Source organism: Onychomys torridus, chromosome 2 (assembly GCF_903995425.1).
Source record: "Onychomys torridus chromosome 2, mOncTor1.1, whole genome shotgun sequence".
Lineage (NCBI taxonomy): Eukaryota > Metazoa > Chordata > Mammalia > Rodentia > Cricetidae > Onychomys > Onychomys torridus.
In genome coordinates this window covers 11,545,306-11,569,030 of record NC_050444.1, presented here as the reverse complement: position 1 = coordinate 11,569,030, position 23,725 = coordinate 11,545,306, and the positions used below count along the sequence as shown (strand labels likewise).

Sequence of the window (23,725 nt, the reverse complement as noted above, 5' to 3'; positions counted from 1 at the left end):
CTACGTGGAGTGGCCTTAATAATTTAACCAATACATCACCTTCCTCCAGCACTTTTGCCCACTGCCTAATTGCTTTGCACCAAGGATGGCAATTACTATTGAAATTATCATTTCATTTCATAACACTGTTTAGGGAATTATGACCAGAAGCAAAGTCTGTACCCACTCAGTGATTGAGCCCACTGTGTGGGTACAGCCTTTGGCTGTGGAAAGCTGGGCATGCACAATCCCACCAGGAATCTGCTTCGAAACCTTATTTTAGTTCAAGCTTTCCCTCCCTAACTACACTCCTCACTGAGATTAACTGGATCTAGTTGTGGATCTCTAGAATTTTCCACCCATACTTGTCTTCATCAGCCAGGTGATTACCTGCCATATTCATGGTGTGGCTGTAGAATAAAAGTTAAATTATTACATTTGTCATTGTTCTGCTGGGGTTGTCAAGGACCACATTCTCCATTCTGGCATCCGTGTACAGCAGGCTGTCCTTATAAATGATGCTGTTCATCCATCCCCTTCCCATCTTGAAGGTTCTATTCAAGAACCTTGAGATGGAATAATAATTTTCATCTTTCAAAATTTGCTTCATGTTTCCAGTCTGTCTCCATCCTTTTAGATTTTAAAATGCTTTGTCAAACCAAGTTATTATCTATGATTTTAATGACTATTCAATTTGTTTTCAAACTTTCTCTTCTCACACTGTGATAAGAGAAAATGGAATAGATCTGAATGAGTTTTCAAACCATCATTTATTCCCACTGACTGATGTTAAGTGAAATTTGCTGTATACCAATCACTTTGAGCAAATGTGCAGAAACCTTCATTGTTAAGTCACCTCGCCACAGATCCAAACAAGAATGCAGACCTGTGCGGATACCTCATTTCCCAGCCAGAGAGAGATTCTTGAGAAGAGAACATGGAAAGAAGGAGAGATAGAAGGATAAGTCTGTCTCTCACACACTAGTATCATTTGTCCTTATTTTGATGGTCAGTCTGAATTCACTCTTCCCTCCACATGGGATATAATTGGGACTTGTGTTATTTCTTTCAGTAGATACATTGGTAGCAATGACCTGGAATGTCTTACCTAATAGACTGTGTCTTAGTTGACTGGTAAGTGACAATAAGCCTATTCCAACACATTAATAATGGGGAAGCAAAGAGCATTTTGCCCCAGGTTTGTATGTTCCCTTATTGAGTAGAGTGCCATGGCTTCTTAACTTTCAACATGATGGAATTATTTTTACCTACTCACACAGTAGACATTTAATATTAAGATTTTATGTAAGTGACTCACTATTTCACGAAAATTTGAAATTCACTGGCAAAAAATAGTAAACTCATTTTTTTAAAGGAAAGGGTTAACATGAGATTTAGTCAATGGAGCTCATGGGGAAACATAAGTATCCAGCAAACCCCTCAAGTCCATCTTTTGGGTCCTGAAGTGAGATCAAAGGTTAAATAGAGGGAGAGGATATGAACAGTCTGGGTCAAGGTCTGGTCTCAAATATAATGGACCAATGGTTATCTGGATTCATTCTCTTCATGTCTGACAAGTTGTTAGAACTGTTTGGAACTCTTTCCAGGAGGCAAGTCCCCTTCTGGCTAGTGCCTTTCCTTCTGTCAGTATGAGATTCCTGGGGAAACTCCCATTTTTTGGGGATCCTTTTTTAATCTTGACCTCAGTGCATTATCTAAATTAAAATTCTCTCCAGAATCAGCTGCTCTCTGAAGACAATGTCTCCATCTGGTCAGAGTGTTCAGATACTGTGTTCAGTACAGCACAGTAGACAAGTACATTCAGGGGCTCCATCTATGCAAGAGAAGCTGAGTTCCAGTGCTAAAATAAACATTTGTATTGGTCTTCTTTCCCAAGTGGAATACAACCTAACCATAAAGTCAGACAGAGGATAATGGGTAGTTTCAGTGGTGGAGCAGGCAAACCCTAAAAGGCTTTACCTGGTCTTCATGGCCATGGTATCCTTTCTTGTTCTGTCTTTGTTTTGCTTTCTCCCTCCTTTACTTCCCTGTTTGTCTTTCTTTTCACTCTTTCTTCCTCCATGTTTGGAACTTTTCCTACTTTGTGGGATGAAGGACTATGGCTAAGGTTTAATATTTGGCGGATTCCAATGATGGGCTTCCAGGAAGAAGATGGAATAGAAAACACAGGCTATGAGCAAGTTCATTCCTCATAAATCAACAACTGGAACTATAATTTGGGACTCAGGAGGAGGTTTATATCCAAAACCTTATTTAGCCATCATAACAGCTGACAATAACATTGCGTTCTTATTAATGGACCTCCCTTGTGAGCTATGGAGGATCCCTACAAGAGCCTGACTGCCATGTCCTTTACATGAAGTACACACTGTGAATCACAATGCAAGGGCCAAAAGGAGCACAGAGATGGTTCTGTTAGACCCTCTCTTGAATCAGGAGTTAGCCATTTGTTTTCTACAGACTAGCCTTTGCATTTCACCAGGAAGAGTCTCACAAAGGTCGTTTTAGCTTTTCAAGTCAACAGTAGGTTTGGTGTTGTGGAAGAACTCCAAACCATCTGAGGTCTTACCATCTAGGACTTCTCTCTAGGAAGAGACATTTCTACTGGTAGTCAGTGAGTTTGATCAAAGCACATTGTATCCATGATTAGAATTCTCAAAGAATAAGTTTAAAATCATTTAGGCTGAGGAAATGGCTCAGTCAGCAAAACCTGTAGCACAAATATCAAGACCTGACTTAACACCCCAGAACCCACATTTAAAAAGCCAAACAAAGACTTGCAGTCCCAGTGCTAGGGAAGAGGAGACAGGTAGACAGTTTCTGGTCCAGCATGCTCAGTCTACTCCAGGCTGTAGTGGATAGCCATCCCAGCATTGGCCGGGAAGTTCCAACCCCCATTGAGGCTTCGGTAATGGTCACGCCCACAAGGAGAGCAGAGAAGGAAACAGAAGACGGAGGATCAAGAGGAGGTTGCACGCTTGGTGCTGGGACCCTGGACGCTGGAGGGAGACTGAGCAGAGAATACCGCCGGACTGAACTATACCTTTGCCAGACCCTGCAACCTACCCCTTCATTGTAAGTTACCCCACAAAATAAACCTCCCTTTTAACTACGTGGAGTGGCCTAAATAATTTCACCAATATCTGGCGCCCAACATGGGGCAAATCCCAAAGGCCTAAGCGGCTCCCTCCCTCAGCCTCCTCCCCAGATGGCAGGTACCTAAACCCGCCTACAAAGTTAGCTTAGCCCCTAGACCAGCGAAAACCCACTGTAAGTGAGGCCTTCCCACTCCTCCGAGTGTCGGTTCCCCGCCATCTTGGCTCCTGCTTTCAGCTACCACCAGCCAAGGTCGCCAGCAGGCCCTGCTTTGGAGCTATACCAACGCCTCCTGCTCCCTGAAAAGTGCCACTGCACCCCCCAAAACCACGGAGAGGTAAGCTTATTTTAGTAAAAGTACTTGATAATTTTACACCTTGAAACTGACTAACAAATTTCGAGTAATTCTTATAATATGGCTGACAACATTACCTCACAAGGATTTAAAAACCTTTTTGCCTGTATGATGAATGACATTATCCAGGAAATATACGACCTCCCTAAGACATATCTGGCCTGTACCATTTTGACATTCATTGTAATAATTCACATAGTGTTCAAACACTGGTTTAATAATAAGAACAAAGATGAGTCATTATTGGGACTGATACAGGCTTTAAAAGATAGCAATGAAGGCTTACAGAAAAAGATTCTCTTTCTGGAATCTGCTAACCAGGAATTACAGGTTTTAAAAGATAGCAATGAAGGCTTACAGAAAAAGATTCTCTTTTTGGAATCTGCTGGCCAGGACTTACAGAAAAAGATTCTCTCTCTGGAATCTGCTGGCCAGGACTTACAAAACAAGCTTGTACCCAAAATTGCTTTTATTGATAATAAATATGAGTATTTAATGGATAGAACACTAACTCTCCAGAGTGAAGTTGTAGCTACTCAGACACTATGTAAGGAAGAAAAATTATCATTACTTGATAAGATAAGGTCCATGGAATCATGTGTTTCAGAAGAACATAAAAACTTCCATGATTCCATGAAAAATCTGGAATCCCTTACAAGAGAGGAGGTTTACTCCCTGGAACAGACCCTAGGTGCTCGTTTACAAGCCCTGGAGGAAACTCTCAATAAACATGACAAGTGACCTAATAAGCAGAAGGTCAAGACCATACAGGTTATAACATCTCCAAATGGCTCTCATACAATGGCTTATCCTGTTATCATCCATGAGAAGCCAGCAGATGACACACACCCTGAGCCATATACAACATATACATTACAACCAATTACAACAAGGGACTTTAAAAATATAAAGGAAGCAGTAGTTACATATGGGATACACTCCACATATGTAAAACAGATGTTAAATTCGTGGTCTACCTCGCATAGAATCATTCCAGATGACTGGCATCAGTTAATTTCAGCTGTTCTAGAATATAGCCAGCAGTTACAGTGGAAAAGCTGTTTGAGAGAAGAGGCAAGAAATTTAGAACAACAAGGTAAACTCAGAGGTTTTGAGATCTCCCAAGATCAAATACTTGGTGAGGGATGTTTCACTGACAGGAATGTACAAGCCATTTATGATGAGCATACAATATCCCTATCCCGTACAACAGCTCTAAATGCTTGGGAAAAAATTCCAGAACCTGGAAAAACTGAGGTATACACAAAGATATTTCAGGGACCGCATGAACCCTTCACTGATTTTTTTACAAAGGCTAAACACAGCTATAACAAAAGCTGTATCAGATAAAAAATTTAAAAAAGTATTAACTGAGTCCTTGGCATTTGACAATGCTAATACAGAATGCAAAAGAATACTTATACCATTAAATATCAGATTACCTCCTTTGGAAGAATGGATTCAGTATACTAATAGTGTTGAATCTCTTAACTACAGTAATGAGGCTTGGATAGGAGAGACAAATCCCAGAGGTGAAAAAAGGCCCCATGGTATTGAATGTTTTAAATGTGGTACACCAGGTCATATAAGTAAAACCTGTACATGGGGTAATCCTAGAAGTAATACTCCTTCTAGGAATAGCCTAAACAGAAGACCCCAACCACTTCCTGGATTATGTGAAAGATGTGGCAAAGGCCAACATTGGACCAGTGAGTACAGATCAAAAATAGATATACGAGGCAACCCTTTACTGGCGGGAAACGCCTCAGGGGGCCTCTTGCAGGCCCCCAAATCAACTGTGGTAAGAATATTCCCAGCCACTGTGGAAGACATTCCTCTCCAGGACAACTAAATAAACCAATGCCTAATGTAAAAACCGGTACTGCAATGGATGATAAAACAGCTCTGATAGATGAATCACAGTTTACAAAGAACACAATAAAACAAATATTTTGGCTGACTTCCATAAATGAACAAAGACCAAAGCTTAAAATTCGAATTAATGGCTTGTTTCTGGAGGGCCTGGTAGACACAGGTGCGGATGTGACTGTAATTACACCAAAATCATGGCATCCAAATTGGCCTCTTTAAGAGGTAGATCTCCAACTTTTAGGAATTGGCACCCTATCTCAGATAAAACAGAATTCGAGATGGGTTGAATGCATAGGGCCAGAAGGACAGAGAGGAAGGCTGAAGTCATATGTAACAAATGTAACAGTAAATCTATGGAGCTGAGATCTGTTACAACAGTGGAATACCCAGATTAAAATTCCTACACTCTCAGAAAAGGAATACAGGCCAATACATGTTTCTAGGAATAATATCATAACATGCTATAAAAACCAGTTACCAACAATTCAGGCTGTACACAAACAGAGCAAAACTGCTGTTAAACTCTCAAAAGTACCAACTGCCTTACCTTTAAAATGGCTAACTAATAAACCTGTCTGGGTTGGACAATGGCCTTTGACAAAAGAGAAGCTACAAGCTTTAGAACAGCTGGTTCAAGAACAGTTAAATGCTCAACACATTAAAGAATCTACCAGCCCTTGGAATTCTCCTGTATTTGTTATTAAAAAAAAAAAAAGTCTGGTAATTGGAGAATGCTGACAGATCTGAGAGCTATTAATAAAGTAATTCAGCCAATGGGCTCCCTACAGACTGGGATGCCCTTGCCCTCTCTGCTACCCAAAGAATGGCCTATAATAGTTATTGACTTAAAAGACTGTTTCTTTACCATACCCTTACAAAAAAATGATAGAGAAAAATTTGCCTTCACAGTTCCTAATTATAACAATTCTCAGCCAGTCAAGAGATATCAATGGAAGGTCCTCCCACAGGAAATGTCAAACAGCCCTACCTTATGCCAATACTTTGTACAAAAACCATTGGAGATAATTCGTGTAAAGTTTCCACAATCCATAATTTATGACTATATGGATGATATCCTATTAGCTGATCCAAAGTTAGACACATTAGAAAACATGTTTAAAGAAGTAAAAAAAGTTTTGCCTCGCTGGGGACTACAAATTGCTCCTAAAAAATACAAAGAGGAGATTCTATTAATTACTTAGGATATAAGATAGAGTTACAAAAAATTAGACCCCAAAAAGTACAACTGAGGAAAGATCGATTAAAGACTCTTAATGATTTTCAAAAGTTGTTAGGAAGAATTTCCAACTTATTGGGTATCATGGGAATACCCAAAGATAGACTACAAAATTTGGCTAATACTCTAGAAGGGGACAAAGAATTAAATAGTCCAAGAGAATTATCAGCCAAAGCTGAGAAGGAATTGGCTCTAGTAGAAAAGACAATTCGATAAGCCCATGTGGATCGTGTGGATCCAGAACTTAAATGCATTCTTGTCATATTCCCCTCCATACATTCCCTCACAGGTATTTTGATACAGAGGAAAGATATTATATTGGAATGGATATTCCTACCAAATAAGAAATTAAAGACTTATATAAAAAAGATCTCTGATTTGATTCAAAAAGATAAATTAAGACTTTGTCATGTGACAGGAATGGACCCAACAAAAATTGTAGTACCTTTAACTAATGAAAAAATTTCATCACTATGGAAAGATAATAAATACTGACAGAGAGCCTACAGTAACTTTTTGGGAGAGATTAACAACCATTATCCCAAAAACAAGAGAATAGAATTCATAAAAAAGACTGAATGGGTCCTTCCTCACTTTGTATGACACAAGCCAATTTCTGGAGTCCTCACATTCTATACTGATACAAATAAATCAGAGAAAGCAGGATACAAATCAGGAGACCTAAGTAAAATGGTACAAAGTCCATACAGCTCTGTACAAAAGATAGAACTGTATGCCATTCTTATGGTACTAATGGACTTCACAGAACCCCTCAATATAGTCACTAACTCTCAATATACAGAGAGAGTTGTTTTACACATTAAAACTGCTAAATTTATTCCTAATAATACAAAATTAACTTCATTATTCATACAATTACAAAAAATCATCAGAAAAAGGAAACATTCTATATATATATAACACATATCAGATCCCATACAGGTCTGCCAAGACCTCTAGCACAAGGTAATGATGAGATTGATCAATTACTAATAGATAATGTGCTAAAAGCCTCAAAATTTCACAAGAAACACCATGTAAATAACAAAGGTTTAAAGAAGGATTTCTCCATTACTTGACAACAAGCTAAAGATATTATAAAAAAATGTCCTACTTGTTCCTTCTATAACCAAACTCCATTACCAATTATAAGGGACCATTATCTTCAAGATTCTAATTCTCTCCATGCTTATTCTTGATTTCTTAGAATCCTTTCTTACATGTCATGACATCTTTAAATCCAAACCTTCCATTCTGATAAAAAATAAGTTTTTTTCCAATAACAATCTCTAAAGTCTCCAGAAGGAAGATGGGGCCCCAACAACAACAACTCTACCCAATGCAAAATAATGCCATGGTAATCATCATCATACTATACTTCTTGCCAGAATTTCAGACAATCTTCCCCATTACTCTGAGAGTTGCTACAGAATCTACAGTTAGTCTAACTGAGATTTAACTATCTAAGCTTTCTCACAATACCCAACAGAGATACCATCGCCCCCTAAACTACGCTGGAGGGAGACCGAGCAGAGTTCTCCAGAGAACACCGCCGGACTGCACTATACCTTTGCCAGACCCTGCAACCTACCCCTTCATTGCAAGTTACCCCACAAAATAAACCTCCCTTTTAACTATGTGGAGTGGCCTAAATAATTTCACCAATACCAGGCCAGTGGGAGAAACCTTCATAAAAAATCAAGGTGAACTGCACGTGAGGAACCAGATCTAGGTTGTCCTCTAACCTACACAAAAAATGTGCACATGCATGTATGCACCCCATGTACACACACACCCATACAAAATGTGCTCATTACACAGAGACAGAAAGAGAGAGAAACACACACACACACACACACAGAGAGAGAGAGAGAGAGAGAGAGAGAGAGAGAGAGAGAGAGAGAGAGAGACAGAGACAGACAGAGAGAGAGAGAGAGAGAGAGAGAGAATAGTTTCTCCAATAACTACAAGTGTCACGGAAGTTCCCACAAGGGGCTCCCTGTTGGATTAGAATAATGGTGCCACCTTCATATTTATGTCCTTGGGTAAACTCTGCCTCCTCCTTTGTAAATCGGAGATGATTATAATGTCTATATTACAGAGGTGGTAGGATATTGGGGATTCGGAGCATTAAAGTACACAAATGAATTAAGGGTATACATATAGTTAACGTTAACTCTATCCTTGTCCATTTATATACAGATGTCATATTGGACATCAGTAATTTAAATTTTTATTATTCTTATTTGTATTTTGAGATAAAGTCTCACTATTAACTCAAACTGGACTTGAACTCACAGTCCTCCTGCCTGTGCATTCCAAGATCTGGGATTACAGGCATTGACTGTCAACACTCAAATTCTATAGAAACATGTCTCCCATGCCTGTTAGGGATTCCAACAATTAATATAATTACCCATTATTTGTAAAAACTTTATTTTGGTCACAGTTAATGAAATCAGAAGAGTAGAAGATCTTCTTTGAGAACAAAAGTGTCATAAAAACCACAGGCTGTGGAGTCCCATGTTCATTTTAATGAATAAAAGGTATTTAATAACACCTCAAGACTCGTCTACTCCTGCAGCATTCATCCAGATACCTCAGACACCCACTGGGAATGAATGCAGCTAATCAAGAGTGGAAACCGCTGAGAACCGGGAAAGGGCAGAGCAGATTTAACTAAGAACAGCACTGTCAGAAAAGTCAGAAACAGAGCCCGGGAGGAGTGGACAGGAGGAAGGGACCAGGGAGGCTCCAGTGGAATGAACAGCCTGATGTGGACTTCCTATCCAGTTTGTCTACCAAGGGTTTTATTGTCCATTATGAAACCATTCCAGTCATAGGAATTCTCCTGCCTCAGTGGTTTTTTTTTTCTGCAAATGAAGTTAAGTGATTTCAATATGTCCATTGACAGATGAAAATTGAAGTTCTCAGCGCTCTTTGAACTGTGAACTAAATCATAAGCTGTTATCATACCAAACATGTCCGTCCCCGAGTATGTGCTTTCTGAGAATGAGTGCCTGGGGCCCAGCTTACCCGATAACTGAGAACTGGTGTGGACTCACTTGAAGAGGATGAAAGACAAGACCAAAACCTAACAAAATGCACACAGAGCAGATTGCTCACACTATGAAAATGTTTAATTGATCACACAATGACCAAACAATTCCTTTTAAGAGAATCAGTCTGCTATACGCTATATGAGAGAGTGCTTGAGGGCAAGTCCAGTGTTTGCTGTGTCCGTTCTCTTTATGAGGGCAGCAGACACTGACGTGAGAGCTACAGGAGTTTTGAGGACCTAGTCTGTGGCTGCAACAGTGGCGCCTCTGTAATTGGTATAATAGGTTGTCAGTGTTGAGGTTTGTGGTGCTTTGCAAACATGCACTTTGAAGTGAGCTCGGGTGTTGGAGATGGTCATAAGGAACACTAGATATGTGCATTTCAAGTACATAGATATTTCTGGAAGTTCTTATCGACTATTAAATTAGAACTTGCAGTAACAGCACAGAGAGTGACTGCATGCATTCACACTGCCTACTTTGAGCAGAGTCATGGCTCCTCAGAATTAGACCAGCACGGAGAGCAGTGAGTCAGCCTGGCATCCACAGTCCTTTCCCTCCCTTGGAAATCAGTGGTGTCACCTGAGAAGTCATTACAGTGGGCCTGGGATGTGATGTTCTGAAGATGGAGAAGAGCAACGGAGGCTGCCAAGAGTTGAGGCAGTGTTGGTGACTCATGGAAAAGAATGGCTAGTGCTCTTGATGACAGCGACCTTTCACAGGTCTGTTTCTTTAACCAAATGAGACCATGTTAATGCAACTTCTTTGACATTGTTAGGTCAGTCTGGAGATCAATCTTCTTCTGAATGTCTATATCTATCCTACTCAGAATGGAGCTTGCAAAGTGGGCAGCGGTCTGCATGACGGAGTCGACTTGGGGCTGGCACAGTGGAAACTGACAGCCAAGACAGTGAGCGGCAGGTGGTAAGCAAGGACCCGGTGAATAAACTTGAGGAATTAATGGACAAAGGGGTGAAGGATGAATGGATGGATGGACAGATAACATCCATCCAATGGTAAAGGAGATGCCATTTTGTCTAGAGAAAACAAGATGGGATATTTTGCTCCCTGAGGTTTTTATAAACTTATAGCCTGGTGCAATGGTGCATACTTAGAATTCCCACATGCAGCAGGCTGATGCTGGAGACTGAGTTTGGAGCAAGTATGGACGATATAGCAAATTCCAGCCCAGCCTCAGCTACACATTGACAGAGACTCTGCTTATAAATATATGAACAAGTGAATAAATAACAAGAGAGAGAAGAAGGGGGGATTGTTATGCTGGAAAAACAACAACAACAACAACAACAAAAACAAAAACAAAAAAAACCAAAAAACAGTTCCCAAGAGAAGCAGAAGTGGAAATGGCAGCAAATGCCCAATGCTTAGAAAGCCCAAGCTAGTTCCATGGCTGCTTCTTATCAGTGATGACACACATTTCATCATATTAAACATCCTCACAAACAGGATGCAATTGAAACGGCTTAGATTCCTTAGACTGCTAATTTTCCTTTTTTAAGTTTAGAGGTTGCAGATCAGGATACAAGGAGAAGAATGTCTGGGTATGTATTCAGGGAACTGCACACAAGGCCAATAGGGCATAATGATTAGCATGTTAGACTGTCCTGGGGCAGTGGAGACTTGAACAAAGGTGTTAACTGGAAGAAAGAGAAGTGAAATGGGTTTGTTTCCCTTTCTTTGTTCTGTGTGCATGAAAGCTTACATATACGAATGTGGAGGCCAGAGGAAAACCTAGGAGTTTTATGGGATACTTCACAGGGACCCTCTTCAGACATCGTTCTCTGCTGAGACTGAGTTAGGAGCCCCAGTATGCAACTCCCAGGTACATCCACAGCACTATGGGGACCCTAGTGGAGGGCTCCTTGTATATCTGTCTTCTATGTAGACCACAGACGTGCAGACATGCAGGAGCATCTCAAACCTGCTTACAGCTCAGTCCTCAGCATCTAGTATTAATATCTGCCCTCCATCTACACAGCACAGTAATAAAGTAGATGGACTGCTGTTCACTTCAGACAAAAGAAAACTAACTCATAGATTGCTAGCTACTCAGGCATACAACTACTAACTTGAGTTCATGGAATCAGGTTCCATATCCTAGTCTCTTAATGACCTTTTCTCCTATACTATATGTTGGCACTTAAGCGGGGGCAGGGGGAATTGTCCTTCCATAAAGCCAGGGGCTGTTATAGAGGAGACTGGAAAACAGCACTGGAGGTCCATACATAGGTCATGGTTTCCATGAGAGGGAAAGAGAAGGCAATACCGCTGATAAAGACAGACAGAGGGCAGGCTCAGGCTGGGGTGTGGGGGGGGTGAGCAAAATCTAAGGGTCCTATGAGGATAAGGCTCCTTTGCCAACAGGGAAGGAGGAGACAGGATGCTGTCACTAATTGTTTTTTCTTTCTTTTTCTTTTTCTTCTTCTTCTTTTTTTTTTTTTTTTTTTTTTTTTTTTTGGCATATCTTGCCTGTTCTTCTATACTCACCATGCCTGGCCACACTCTGAGTGCAAGAAACAATCGGTATAAAGAAACACAGATTGACTTTATGTGTAAAATATATTCAAAGAAGAGAAAAATGGCCAGTAGAATCTTGATTTCTGACCAGGAACTCAAACCATTTTCTGGAGGCCTGATCCTTCCCTGCTTCAGTGGAAATCCTTGTGCATGGTGCTGAGAAGGGAAGAATATCAATGTTCCTCACAGAGTTTTCTACAGTGTTCCACAGTTGACATTGTCATCCTGCTGCCATTTGACACTCACAGCCCAAGACTCATTGACAAAGTGGTGTGATTGTGATCCCAGCACTAGGGAGGCAGACAGGCAGGTCTCTGTATCTTCCTGCCAGCCAGTCTACCCGAACCAATGAGCTCCAGGTCCCAGGGAGAGACCCTGTCTCATAGAAGCAAGGTGGATGAAACCCAAGACATCTGGGGTTGAGGTTGACCTTTGGCCTCCACATTCGCACACATGCATGCACACATGCACACACACAGAGAAACACACACACACACACACACACACACACACACACACTATATGCACATACAAAGCTGACAAGACACCTCCTCCAACATCAGTTTGAAGATAACGTACTGCACTAGCTGCATGCTGCTCTTAAACATGACATGACTTACAGATTTCTCTCATACACTATGTCAAATATTTTGCTTTGTAACTACGATTATCAAAGGCTATAAGCGGTTGGTTGCTGGCTGGCTGCTAAGGACAACAGTGTCAGGTTAATTGGAATCAGCCAAGCGTTTGTTTATCAATATGTCACATGAAATGAATATGCCTTGCCTTTCTTGTCTAGGCTGTGGCACCTCTTCTAAGAGGTTGCATCCAAGCATGGTGCTTTAGCAAGCAGCAATCACAGAGCACACACTGTGAGTCATCATGGATTTCTGTGCTTCTGTCCAGACCGCTCTCCACATCTGCTCATTTCTCTCCAGTTCAACCCTATTTCTTTGCTTTGCCAGAAACTTAGAAATCTTTATCTCGTAATTCCTCATGTCATTCTTTAACACAGGCTTTAAACAGGCCCATTCATTTTCTTGCCAACAGATTCATCATAGAGATTTTCTTTCACTCCACTGATCCATGGCTATATATGATATGATTGGAAGAGATGGTTCCCTTCATTCATGCCTCAGAAAAGAAAGCTAAAAGCTGCATGTCTTTCTCTGACAAATGTCCAAGTAAGGAGGCTAGACAGCTAATCTTCATTTATTAAAAATGCTAACAAATTCCTGTTAGCATGTGTAGACCACCCCAGTATTTATTAGCCTGCACAAATACGGGACTTTATGACTTTGTTAGAAGTCTTTTCCTTCAAGAAGTTCTAGCATTTAAGCACTATCTATCTACCTGAGCAGCGACACCTCAGATCTAAAATGTTCAGCCTTGAGCTGAACACCAGACTCCAGACAGCTGAGGGGATAATACAGACTGTGTCCCACTTACTAGAGATGATGGGCTACATAACGTCTGTGGATGCAGTGGTCATGTGGTGCATCTGTTCTCTACTTCAAGACCCCACCCTGCTGCTCAAAAGGCAGGTCTTCCTGTTCTCACACCACCCTTGTCATTCTTTCGAGGCCAGCCTGGTCTCCAAAGCGAGTTCCAGGAAAGGTGCAAAGCTACAGAGAGAAACCCTGTTTTGAAAAACCAAAAAAAAGAAAAAAGATTGGGTGCTGAGGAGATGCTTAGTTAGTAAAGTAGCAGAGTCAGAGACAGGCAGATGTCTGAGGCTTACAGGCCAGCCAACCTTGCCTACCTAGTAATCTGCAGGCCAGTAAGAGATGCCATATCAAATCAAAACCAAAACAGTAGACAGTGCTTGAAAACTGACACCCAAATTTAGCCTCTGACCTTCATACGCATTACACTTAGATGTACATACACATACATGTGCATTTTTACACACATGTACTTATAAACAATTATATACACATATACATAGAAGGAAGAAAGAGAGAGAGGGAGAGTTTTCTTTAGAGTTGAAACATTTCAGCTTGGTGGGAGGCTGCTTACACCTTCTAGAAGAAGCTCTTTGAGACTCAGGAAATAAACAACTCAGGAGTGTTGGGGAAGAGTTGTTCACACTGCCACTCTGTGGTGTCAATAAAGTCACCTTGAGTCAAGGACGGAGTCAGCAATTGGTTGACCGGGATTAGTCACAGAGTTGTTGGACAGCTGAGGAAGTCAGAAAGGGAGGCACAGGAAGAGAGAAGGAGGGGCCGAGGGGGACTTCTGGTGATTTCAATTGGGAAAACTTGGAGAGTAGTGTCAGCCAATTGTCCCTCCATGGTTCCTTGGATTTATCAGGTTTTTAGCTCAATTACTGACTCCCGAGTTTTTATTACTACTAGCACAATTTAGGTAAATGTTACACAAGAGCCTCAGGAAGTCCCTGAGATTTAGGAGACTCACAAGGCCCTTCCATCTTCAGGGTTACAGAAGTTTCGAGATTGCAGAGAGGAGACTCGGATCTGTAGAGCTGCCTGTGAGCCATGCAGAGAGCTCCAGGGTTGTGACCTGTGCCAAAGCAGTCTCTCTATGACGCCGCTGCCTGAGTCTTCCATGCTCCACAACCTCATCCGTTCAAGAAGTTTGACTTTGGATTTCCCCTTTATTCAGTTGTCAGTTCTCTGCCAGGGATGAGTGGACATTTGTTCACGTCTCTCCAGGAATAATATCACACAACACACACACACACACACACACACACACACACTAGAGAGAGAGAGAGAGAGAGAGAGAGAGAGAGAGAGAGAGAGAGAGACAGACAGACAGACAGACACACACACACACACACACACACACACACAGCACATGGGCTACATTCTCAAATCTCATGAAGGTAATGACCAACCCTACTGACAGATGAAAACCAGTCAAATTGACTTTAACTACCCAGGCAGGAACCAAAGTGAAATACACGGCTGGAAGTTTCCTTGTTGCTCAGAAAGTTGAAAGCAATCTTCTGCTCAGTCACTCCCCAAATCAGTGGCTCACAATATCTTTAAGGCCATCTCCTCACGCTTGTGCACAATCTAACAAGATGTTCTAGGAACATAAAGACAAAGATGTCTGGCTAGAAGAAATAAAAGTAGACTTTTTACAGCATAGCTGATCAAGACCACAGAACATTGGCCCCTCCATATGACACTGGAACAAAACGTTCCTCTAAGGTAATGGCTATTCTTTCCTTGTGACAGAAGTCACAGCCAGAGTTGTTTAGTTTTCCTCATCTGTGAATTGCTTTCTATACCTATGTGAATATGAGAGATAATCAAAAAGTAAAGAGAAATACATATTTTTACTTATGTTTTCAGAGATTCCATTTCATAATTGATTAGCTCCATTGCTTGTAGGCCTATGGTTACCCAGCACATCACATCATGGAGGGAGCACAAGGCAGAGGAAAACCGTTCATTTGGTGGCTTGAAAGGGAAACAGAAACAGGTGCATACACATGTCTCCAATGACCCAAGACCTCCTGATTTTGACCTTCTATTCCCCCTCACCACCTCCTAAAGCCCTATTGTCTCATAATAGCACCATGCTGGAGAGCCTTTGTGTTTAATGGGTCAGACCATTACAAGATCCCTAGTATGTGCTCAACTTTAAACTTTATCTGTAAACATGCTGCATCAAAACTTACTCTAGGATGCCTAGAAACTACTAAAATTGAGTTTTGACTTTATGTAAAAAAATCATACCACTTTCTAAATAAAAACAAGTTTTAACCCCAATATTTAAATAAAAATATTTCAACCTAAATCTATACCAAAGGAAGCCATGACATGTCATGTCAACTCAGGATGTCAGCACAGTGTTCATTATCTACCTCATGAGTGAGGCAGCAGCATCATGTGTGTGTATGTGTGTGTGTGTGTGTGTGTGTGTGTGTGTGTGTGTGTGTATTATGGTGTCAGGCTGACATTAGTCTTTCCACTCCATGATACACACCTGTGACCTCAGACCCACTGACATGCTATTGGAATGCATGCTGATTCTATGGATAGAGTGGGCAGGCATGGCTTTTTGCCTGGTATTTGGCTCCTATAAGAAGCACCTCATTTCAATGTTCCTCTTCTGTCTGCATTAGTGCCTCTCAAATGGACTCTATTTAATGTAAGTAGCCATAGCAACTGTATCTTAGGTAGAGGGATCTGTCTTATTCAGTCATCTGCTGAGCAAAGAATTCTTCCCTGCTGTCATTACTTTGGAGCTCCTGAGAAGGGTCGGTGGCTTCACAATCATTAAGCTTCAAGTCTCTGGTTTCATTGCCAAAATGCAAATGGAGTTCTTGATTTGAACAAGGCTGGAGTAACAGTTAGTCCTTTTTTTGACACAAGGTCTTTCTATGCATCCCAGACTGGTCTAGAACTTACAATTCTCCTGCCTCAGACGCCCAAGTACTGCAATTACAGGCAAATGCTCCTGATTCTGTCTTTTTTTTTTTTTTTATAAAAAAAAAAAAAAAAACAATCCCTTTCCTTGCATAGCAGGGCTCCCAGACTGAGCCCAAAGTGGAAAGTGGATGCTTCTGAGCAGCCCAGGAGGGAATGTGGAGCTTAATGGCCAGTCAAGGTTAATCCAGGTTGGGTTTCCATAGTCTCCACTCCATGCCAATCACTTCAGCAACTCTTCCACAGAACCATGAGGAGGCAAGCATATGGTGAGACATGAAGCCATTCTACATGGAAAGAAGCTTGGGACAAACAGGTTTATTGACATACAATCCTCCTTGCCCCCTTGCATGACTTCCCCTGATCTTGTCTATGAAGAAGGAAAAATGGTACAACTTTAATATCATCATAAAATGGAATTGTATGCAGTTGTAGTTTTTACATTGAAAATATTAAATTTGTGTAGACCATGTGCCAGCGAAAGAAGCTAACATGCTTGTAAAGGAAATCGCGAATGACAGAAGTCCTCAGCCCTCAAGTCAGGAGGCTCAAGCTTCAGCTGCAGTGATTGCTAGTGAGCAGCAGAGGGCAAAAAGGTGGATAAAATACTTCTGCATCATAAAATGATGGGTATTTCATATATGCAAGAACTAAAGAGTGTCAAGTGATTCTGTTTTGTTGAAATTTAAGATCTTAGAAAAGTTTTATGCAATAGCAATGACTATATTACAGAAATACAGACTTTTGATTACTCAATCAATGTGACCCTCAGTCGCCAATATCATTTAGGCCACGTGTACCCATAAGCATGTGGAGGGTAACAGGAAAGATCTTTAGTGGTGCAAATCCATCTTCCAGGTGACCTCTAAGGACATCCTCTGCATCTGAAATGTCATAAATTTCAGAGAAGAGTAAGTAGTTCTCTCTCTCTCTCTCCATACATATCTATTTTTTTGAGACTGCAGTCATATGCAGTGAAAAAGTAGCTTGCACAGCAAGGGGATGGGTTAAAATATATGCTTTCACTTCTGCCAGCCCCGGCTGGAACTTCCTGCCGTTGCTGAGGTGGGGATACAGTTTTCATTTGGTCTATGCTCATTTTGCTCCCAACCCCTTCCAATACAGTCTTGCGTAGTTCAGGGCTGTCTCCTGCCCTTTGCTGGGTAACCTGATGGCATAATGCTGCAAATCAGAACCGTCTTTTCTCTGGGCATGGTGACAGGTCCATAGGGAAACACAAAGCCTGGCCTTTCATTTGTGCCCAGGAAAACCAAGAAAGAAAGATGCTTTTGATTTTCTTGAGATCATCAGCTGCGGTGTCAACAGCCGCCTTGGGGTTGAGGAAAATTAGAAGAAATAAGCCAAACAATGAAATCCAAGAGCCATTTGTGTTCACCATCGTGCTGTAAGCTGCCAGCCCTGACTTCCTCTTCTCAGTATTGCCTGCAAGCCAGGCTCCTCCCTAAATTCCCTCCTCTGCACCAACAGCCTGTAGTCAGATGGCTCCAGCTTCAGGGAACAGCCAAATTCCCAAGCCCAAATGAGTCTAGGATAAAACCTTAATGAAATTTATGAATAATTTTCTAATCAATACATATATATGTGTGTGTATATATATATATATATATATATATATATATGTACATGGATATATGTGTGTATATGTGTATTATATAGGTATGTATATATGAGTGCATGTATGCATGTATGCAGTATGTATGTATATAAAACTCACAGGAAATGGCTAATCATTCACCAATAGTCACTTCAAAACAGTGTCTCTGTGAGTATGTTAGATTTTTATCATATCTACAGCCAGTATAATCACTTTGCCAGTAAGAAAGGCTAGAATCAGAAATTAATTAATAAATATTGCCTAATGATCAGAAGAGATGTCATAAAATCTGCACTTGGATTTAAAAGTCATGCATTTACTTCATGGGAAAGAAACTTCAGACTGGCATTTCTAACTAAGCTTCCATCAGGACAGTTGGTTTCCAGCCCCAGGCCCTCTCCCCCTTTCCAGCTATCAAGGCCCCTTTGTCTGGGCATTATTTTCCCACAGAAGTCAGGCCAGGAAGCCTGAGAGTCCCACAGTTGTGCCAGACTTGGGGAGAGAAACTGGGGTCTGTGGTCCCCACTATACAACTGCTGTGGCATTTCCACAGCCTCCTTCATTTGACACATCCCATTACGTACAGTAATAAACTTCCCTTCTTACATAAGGCAGCTCATTTGAAGTTTGTCTCATTTGCAATGAAAACAACCATTGCTGATAAAAAGCTGCACAAATTGGGCCATACTCTCCAGACACATTGCAGCAATGAGTTAGGGAGGAGGAAATGGGCTGTTTTATGTTTAAACTTTTAAAAACAGCTAACAGACTGAAAAAGAGGAAGAGGGCTCCTAAGAAAATAATAATAATTAAAATACCCCAGAATGATGGGCTTGGAGAGGTAAAGTGCTTATTGTGTAAACATAATGACCCAAGTTTTAATGCCTAGGACCCATGGAAAGCCAAGTGTGGTAGCACATGTCTACAATCTCAATGCTCACACATGTGCTGGGAGGGAGAGATGGGCAAAGCCCAAGGGTCAGTTATTCTGGCAGACTCAGTAGTGAAAACTCAAGGAAGAGAGAAACTTATTTCTGAAACAATGTAGAAGGCAAGAACCAGCATTTTAGATGGTCCTCTGACTTCCACACATGCTCTACAGCAAGTGTGCAACACACACACACACACACACACACACACACACACACACATGCACACACAAACACAGAAGAGGGAGGGAGGGAGAGAGAGAGAGAGAGAGAGAGAGAGAGAGAGAGAGAGAGAGAGTCACAGAGTCACAGTTAGGGTTTCTATTGCTGTGAAGAGAGAGACACCATGACCACAGAAACTCTTATAAAGGAAAACATTTAATTGCAACTAGCTTATGGTTTCAGAAGTTCGGTCCATTGTCATCATGGACATGGCAGTGTGCAGGTGGACATGGTGCTGGAGAAAGAGCTGAGAGTCCTACATCTTGAACCACAGGCACTAGGAGCAACTGTGTCACTAGGTGTGGCTTAAGCATATAAGACCTCAAAGCCTGCCTCTATACTGTCACACTTCCTCAACAAGGCCACACCTACTCCAAGGCCACACCTCCTCATAGTGCCACTGCCTGTGGGCCAAACATTCACACACATGAGTCTATAGGGGCCATACCTATTCAAACCACCACATTCTACTCCCTGGCCCCCATAGGCTTATAGTCATAACATAATGCAAAATCCATTTTGTCCAACTTCAAAGTCCCCACAGTCTATCACAGTCTCAACAATGTTTAAAAGTCCAAAGTTCAAAGTCTCTTCTGAGATTCATATAGTCTCTTAAGTGTAATACCCTATAAAATGAAAATCAAAAGGCAGATCACATATTTCCAACATGTAACGGCATAGGATAGACATTACCATTCCAAAATGGAGGAAAGGGAGCACAGTAAAGAAATACTGGACCAAAGCAAGACTGAAAGCCAGCTGTGCAATCTCCAAACTCTGCATCTCCATGTCTGATGTCAAAGCACTCTTCAGATCTCCAACTCCTTTCAGCTTTGCTGACTGCAACACACTTCTTTGTCTTGGGCTGGTTCCACTCCCAGTAGGCAGCTCTCCTCCACAGGTATCCCATGGTTCTGGCATCTCTAACATCTCAGGGTCTCTAAGGCAATCCAGGCTTCATCTTCACAACTTAATACAATGGCCTTTCTAGGCTTTCATGCTGAGACACCACTGCCACTGACCTGCCCTCAGTGGCTTTCTTTAGTCTCAGAGGGAGCTCCCATAACCCCTTGCTTCTATGCTTGACTCTAAAGCCAGAGATCTACATGGCTGAAGCTACCAAGTTCTGCTGCCTTCTGAGACTGGAATATGGCCCCTTTGTTCAATTACATATTCACAAGCTTTCTCTTTTCAATGGTTTCCTTAACAGCCTAAGCTTGGCTCTCCTGGAATTTGATCTGTAGACCAGGCTGGCTTCAAACTCAGAGATCCGCCAGCTGCCTTCTGAGTACTAGCATTAAAGGTGTGTCCTACAACGCCTAGACCTAAGCTGTTCTTTAACTCATTTTCACAAGTTGGAAGCTTAACTGGGTAGGATCTTGTGCTGAGATCATCATTCTTTTTTTTCCATTTCTTAATCTATTTCCTTGAACACAGGAATTAGCTCTATTCTACTTCCTGGTGCCTCTTTTCTTTTCAATACATACATTTTGTATTTTTCCTTGCTCAGCTTGCTTCTTCATTATAAACCTTCAGAAGAGTCAACACCAGTAACCACACAAAAGAGTCCATACCAGGCTGTGTTGAGATTTCCTTTGCCAATGCAATTAATCCAAAACTCTTTACTTTAGCATCAGGCAGACTTTTTGGACAAGGGCAAAAGCAGTCACATACTTCACCAAAATATTGCAAGGATAATCTCTAGACCACATACCAAAAGTTATTTTCCTTGGAAACCTCCTGTGCCAGGCCCCAACAGTTCAAATCACCGTTAGCCAGGCTCCTACTACTGAGCCCCACTTAAAGTATTCAACTGATTTTCTAATCCAAACTTCCAAAGTCCACATTCCTCCAAACAAAAGCATGGTCAAGCATATCCCCCAGTCCTTGGTACCACCTTCTGTCTTACAGTTTTTATTGCTGTGAAGAGCAACAGCAACTCTTATAAAGGAAAACATTCAATTGGGGCTGGCTTTCAGTTTCTGAGGTTTAATCCATTATCATCATGGCAGCATGTAGACAGACATGGCATTGGAGAAGGAGCTGAGAGTTCTATATCTTGATCTGTAGGCAGCAGAAGCAACTGCATCACTGTGTGTGGCTTGAGCATACCTAGGACCTCAAAGCCCACCTCCACAGTGACACACTTCCTCCAACAAGGTCACACCTATTCTACCAAGGCCATACCTCCTGATAGTGCTACTCATTATGGGCCAAGGATTTACACATAAGAGTCTATGGGGGCCATACATGTTCAAACCACTATACACACCAGATATGAGAAATTAAATACAAGAAATTCCAGAGAATTTAATATTGGAACAAAGAATGCCTCAAACTCCTATCTGATATTTACTGGATTAACGAGAACAATCTTGAAATAATCTGTTTAAAGAAAGTCCAATCAAAATAATAATAATTATCTTTTTTGATTAAAGGCAGAATCACAATTATTGAAGAGAAAAAGAACTAGTATCTGTTGTGACCACCCTTTGAAGAGAGTGTGAGTTGTCTCCAATTTTCCTTTACGCTCTTCTACTGAGAAACACTATTCTAGTGAGCCACTTGAAACCCAGTGGCTGCATTACTCAGAAACCTCATTATAAAAAGTGATGGATTTCCAAAGATGGTCCACAAAAGACCACTTCACTCCAAATGGACTATAAGCGTGTAGAGAATCATGGCAGAGAACAGGACCTGTGCATACCTATTAGAACTCACAATACTACTCCAAGGTCATCTGCCTGCAACTCTGACATAGCCATGCAGCAGGGGCACACTGTCCCATCACTGCCTGTTTGAATCTGGACAGTGAAAACTGAAGCTCCCTGGAAATTTGGGCTTGAGAGAAGATCCCTCTAACAGATGGGAAGACAGAAAAGGCTTTCTTGAAGCTTTTCCCTAGTTCTGTCTTCATTGTTTCCTGCATCCTGCAGATTCCAAGAGGTGAAGAGATGCCATGAAATACAGTTTTGTTCCTCCATAAGTGAGGTGTCTGCATCTGGGGAAGGTTGATTCTTAATCACTACTGGTAAAACTGTCCCTCAGTACACTACTCCTCTGCAGTATGGGCTGAAACGTGGGGCAGGCCCTCTGGTCCAGAGTGGAAGGGATCTGAGGCTTCCCAGACAAATCTTCCTAGGAAAATGGACAGACAAGCTAGGAACAAATATTGAGGAAATAATTGAAATAGAGAAAAACCTAAACAATAACCGGAATAAGTGCTCTCCAATAAAGCAATGGCTACAGTGGCTATTAGTGTCTGAGGATCCTAGGCAGCATCAGATATAGAAGCTGTTCTGAGGGACACAGACAGGTGCAGTACAACCATGTAGACACTGGATGTTCTCCCACCCTTGCTGAACTTACAGGCTGAGTTCTCACTCCAGCTCTCTGGTCATGGCTGTATTTGGAGATGGAGTTTTAAAAGAGGTCATTAAGGTAAAATCTGGTTAATAGAGTGGGCTTTAAACCACTATTTCTGCTGTTCTCATAAGAAGAAATCAGGACACAAACACACACAGAAGAAAGATCTTCGGAGACAAGGGACAAAGACAACCATCTGCATGCCAGGAAGAGAGGCTTCAAAGATGCCAAATCTCCTGACACCTTGATCTTTGCTCTTTCGGTTTTTGACTATGAGGAAAGACTTCATTGATGTTTAGGGAATCTAGACTGCCTTACTTATTAGTGCAACTGCAGCCAAAGAATCCTCACTATTAGAAGTCAGAAAACACTGAGATGTGAGAGCAAGTGCACATAGTCTATGAAGAAACAAGTGGAAGGGCAGACCCTGTCTGGTGACAGTGGTCACACATGGAGAGAGACTGGAGTGTGGATCGAGATGGTGACTAAAGGGGATCTTAGCCTGAAAAGCTAAGGGTTGAGAGTGTGTAGGATCATTTGCATAGAAAATTTAAAAAGCCACCTTCAGGCTGGGGATGTAGTGTGTTAGACTGTGTGAACTAGCATGAACAAAGCCCAGATTCCATCTCAGAAATACACACACACACACACACACACACACACACACACACACACACACACACAAATACAAGTGGTCAAGGAAAGAATGAGAAGAGGGAGAGAGAGAAAGAAAGAGAAAAACAGAAAAAGAGAAAACTGGAAAGCAACCTTCTCCATCATGAGCATCCATGCAGCCCACTCTACCAGCTGATTCCAGCTCTCTCTGGAGATTTACTCCATGCCCATGACCCTGTTTACACTCGCAAGCCTGAGAATCCCAGTGCCATCTGTCTTTGTAAGACTTTGTTCCTCTGCCCATCCCTCAGCCTTGGCATACCAGTTCCCTTTTACTCCAGAGTCTCTGACCTTCCCTCTGTGGGTAGCTCAAGTGCCAGCCATCTTATGAGCATGCACAAAAGCCTTTCCTGGTGTG

General features: G+C 41.6%; 1 protein-coding gene across 3 annotated transcripts in view; it reads right to left on the bottom strand.

The window, feature by feature from the left end:
- The window catches only part of Clvs1 (clavesin 1), a 204,068-nt gene that overhangs the window by 2,968 nt on the left and 177,375 nt on the right, over window positions 1–23,725 (bottom strand). The gene's annotated exons all lie outside the window — the stretch shown is intronic.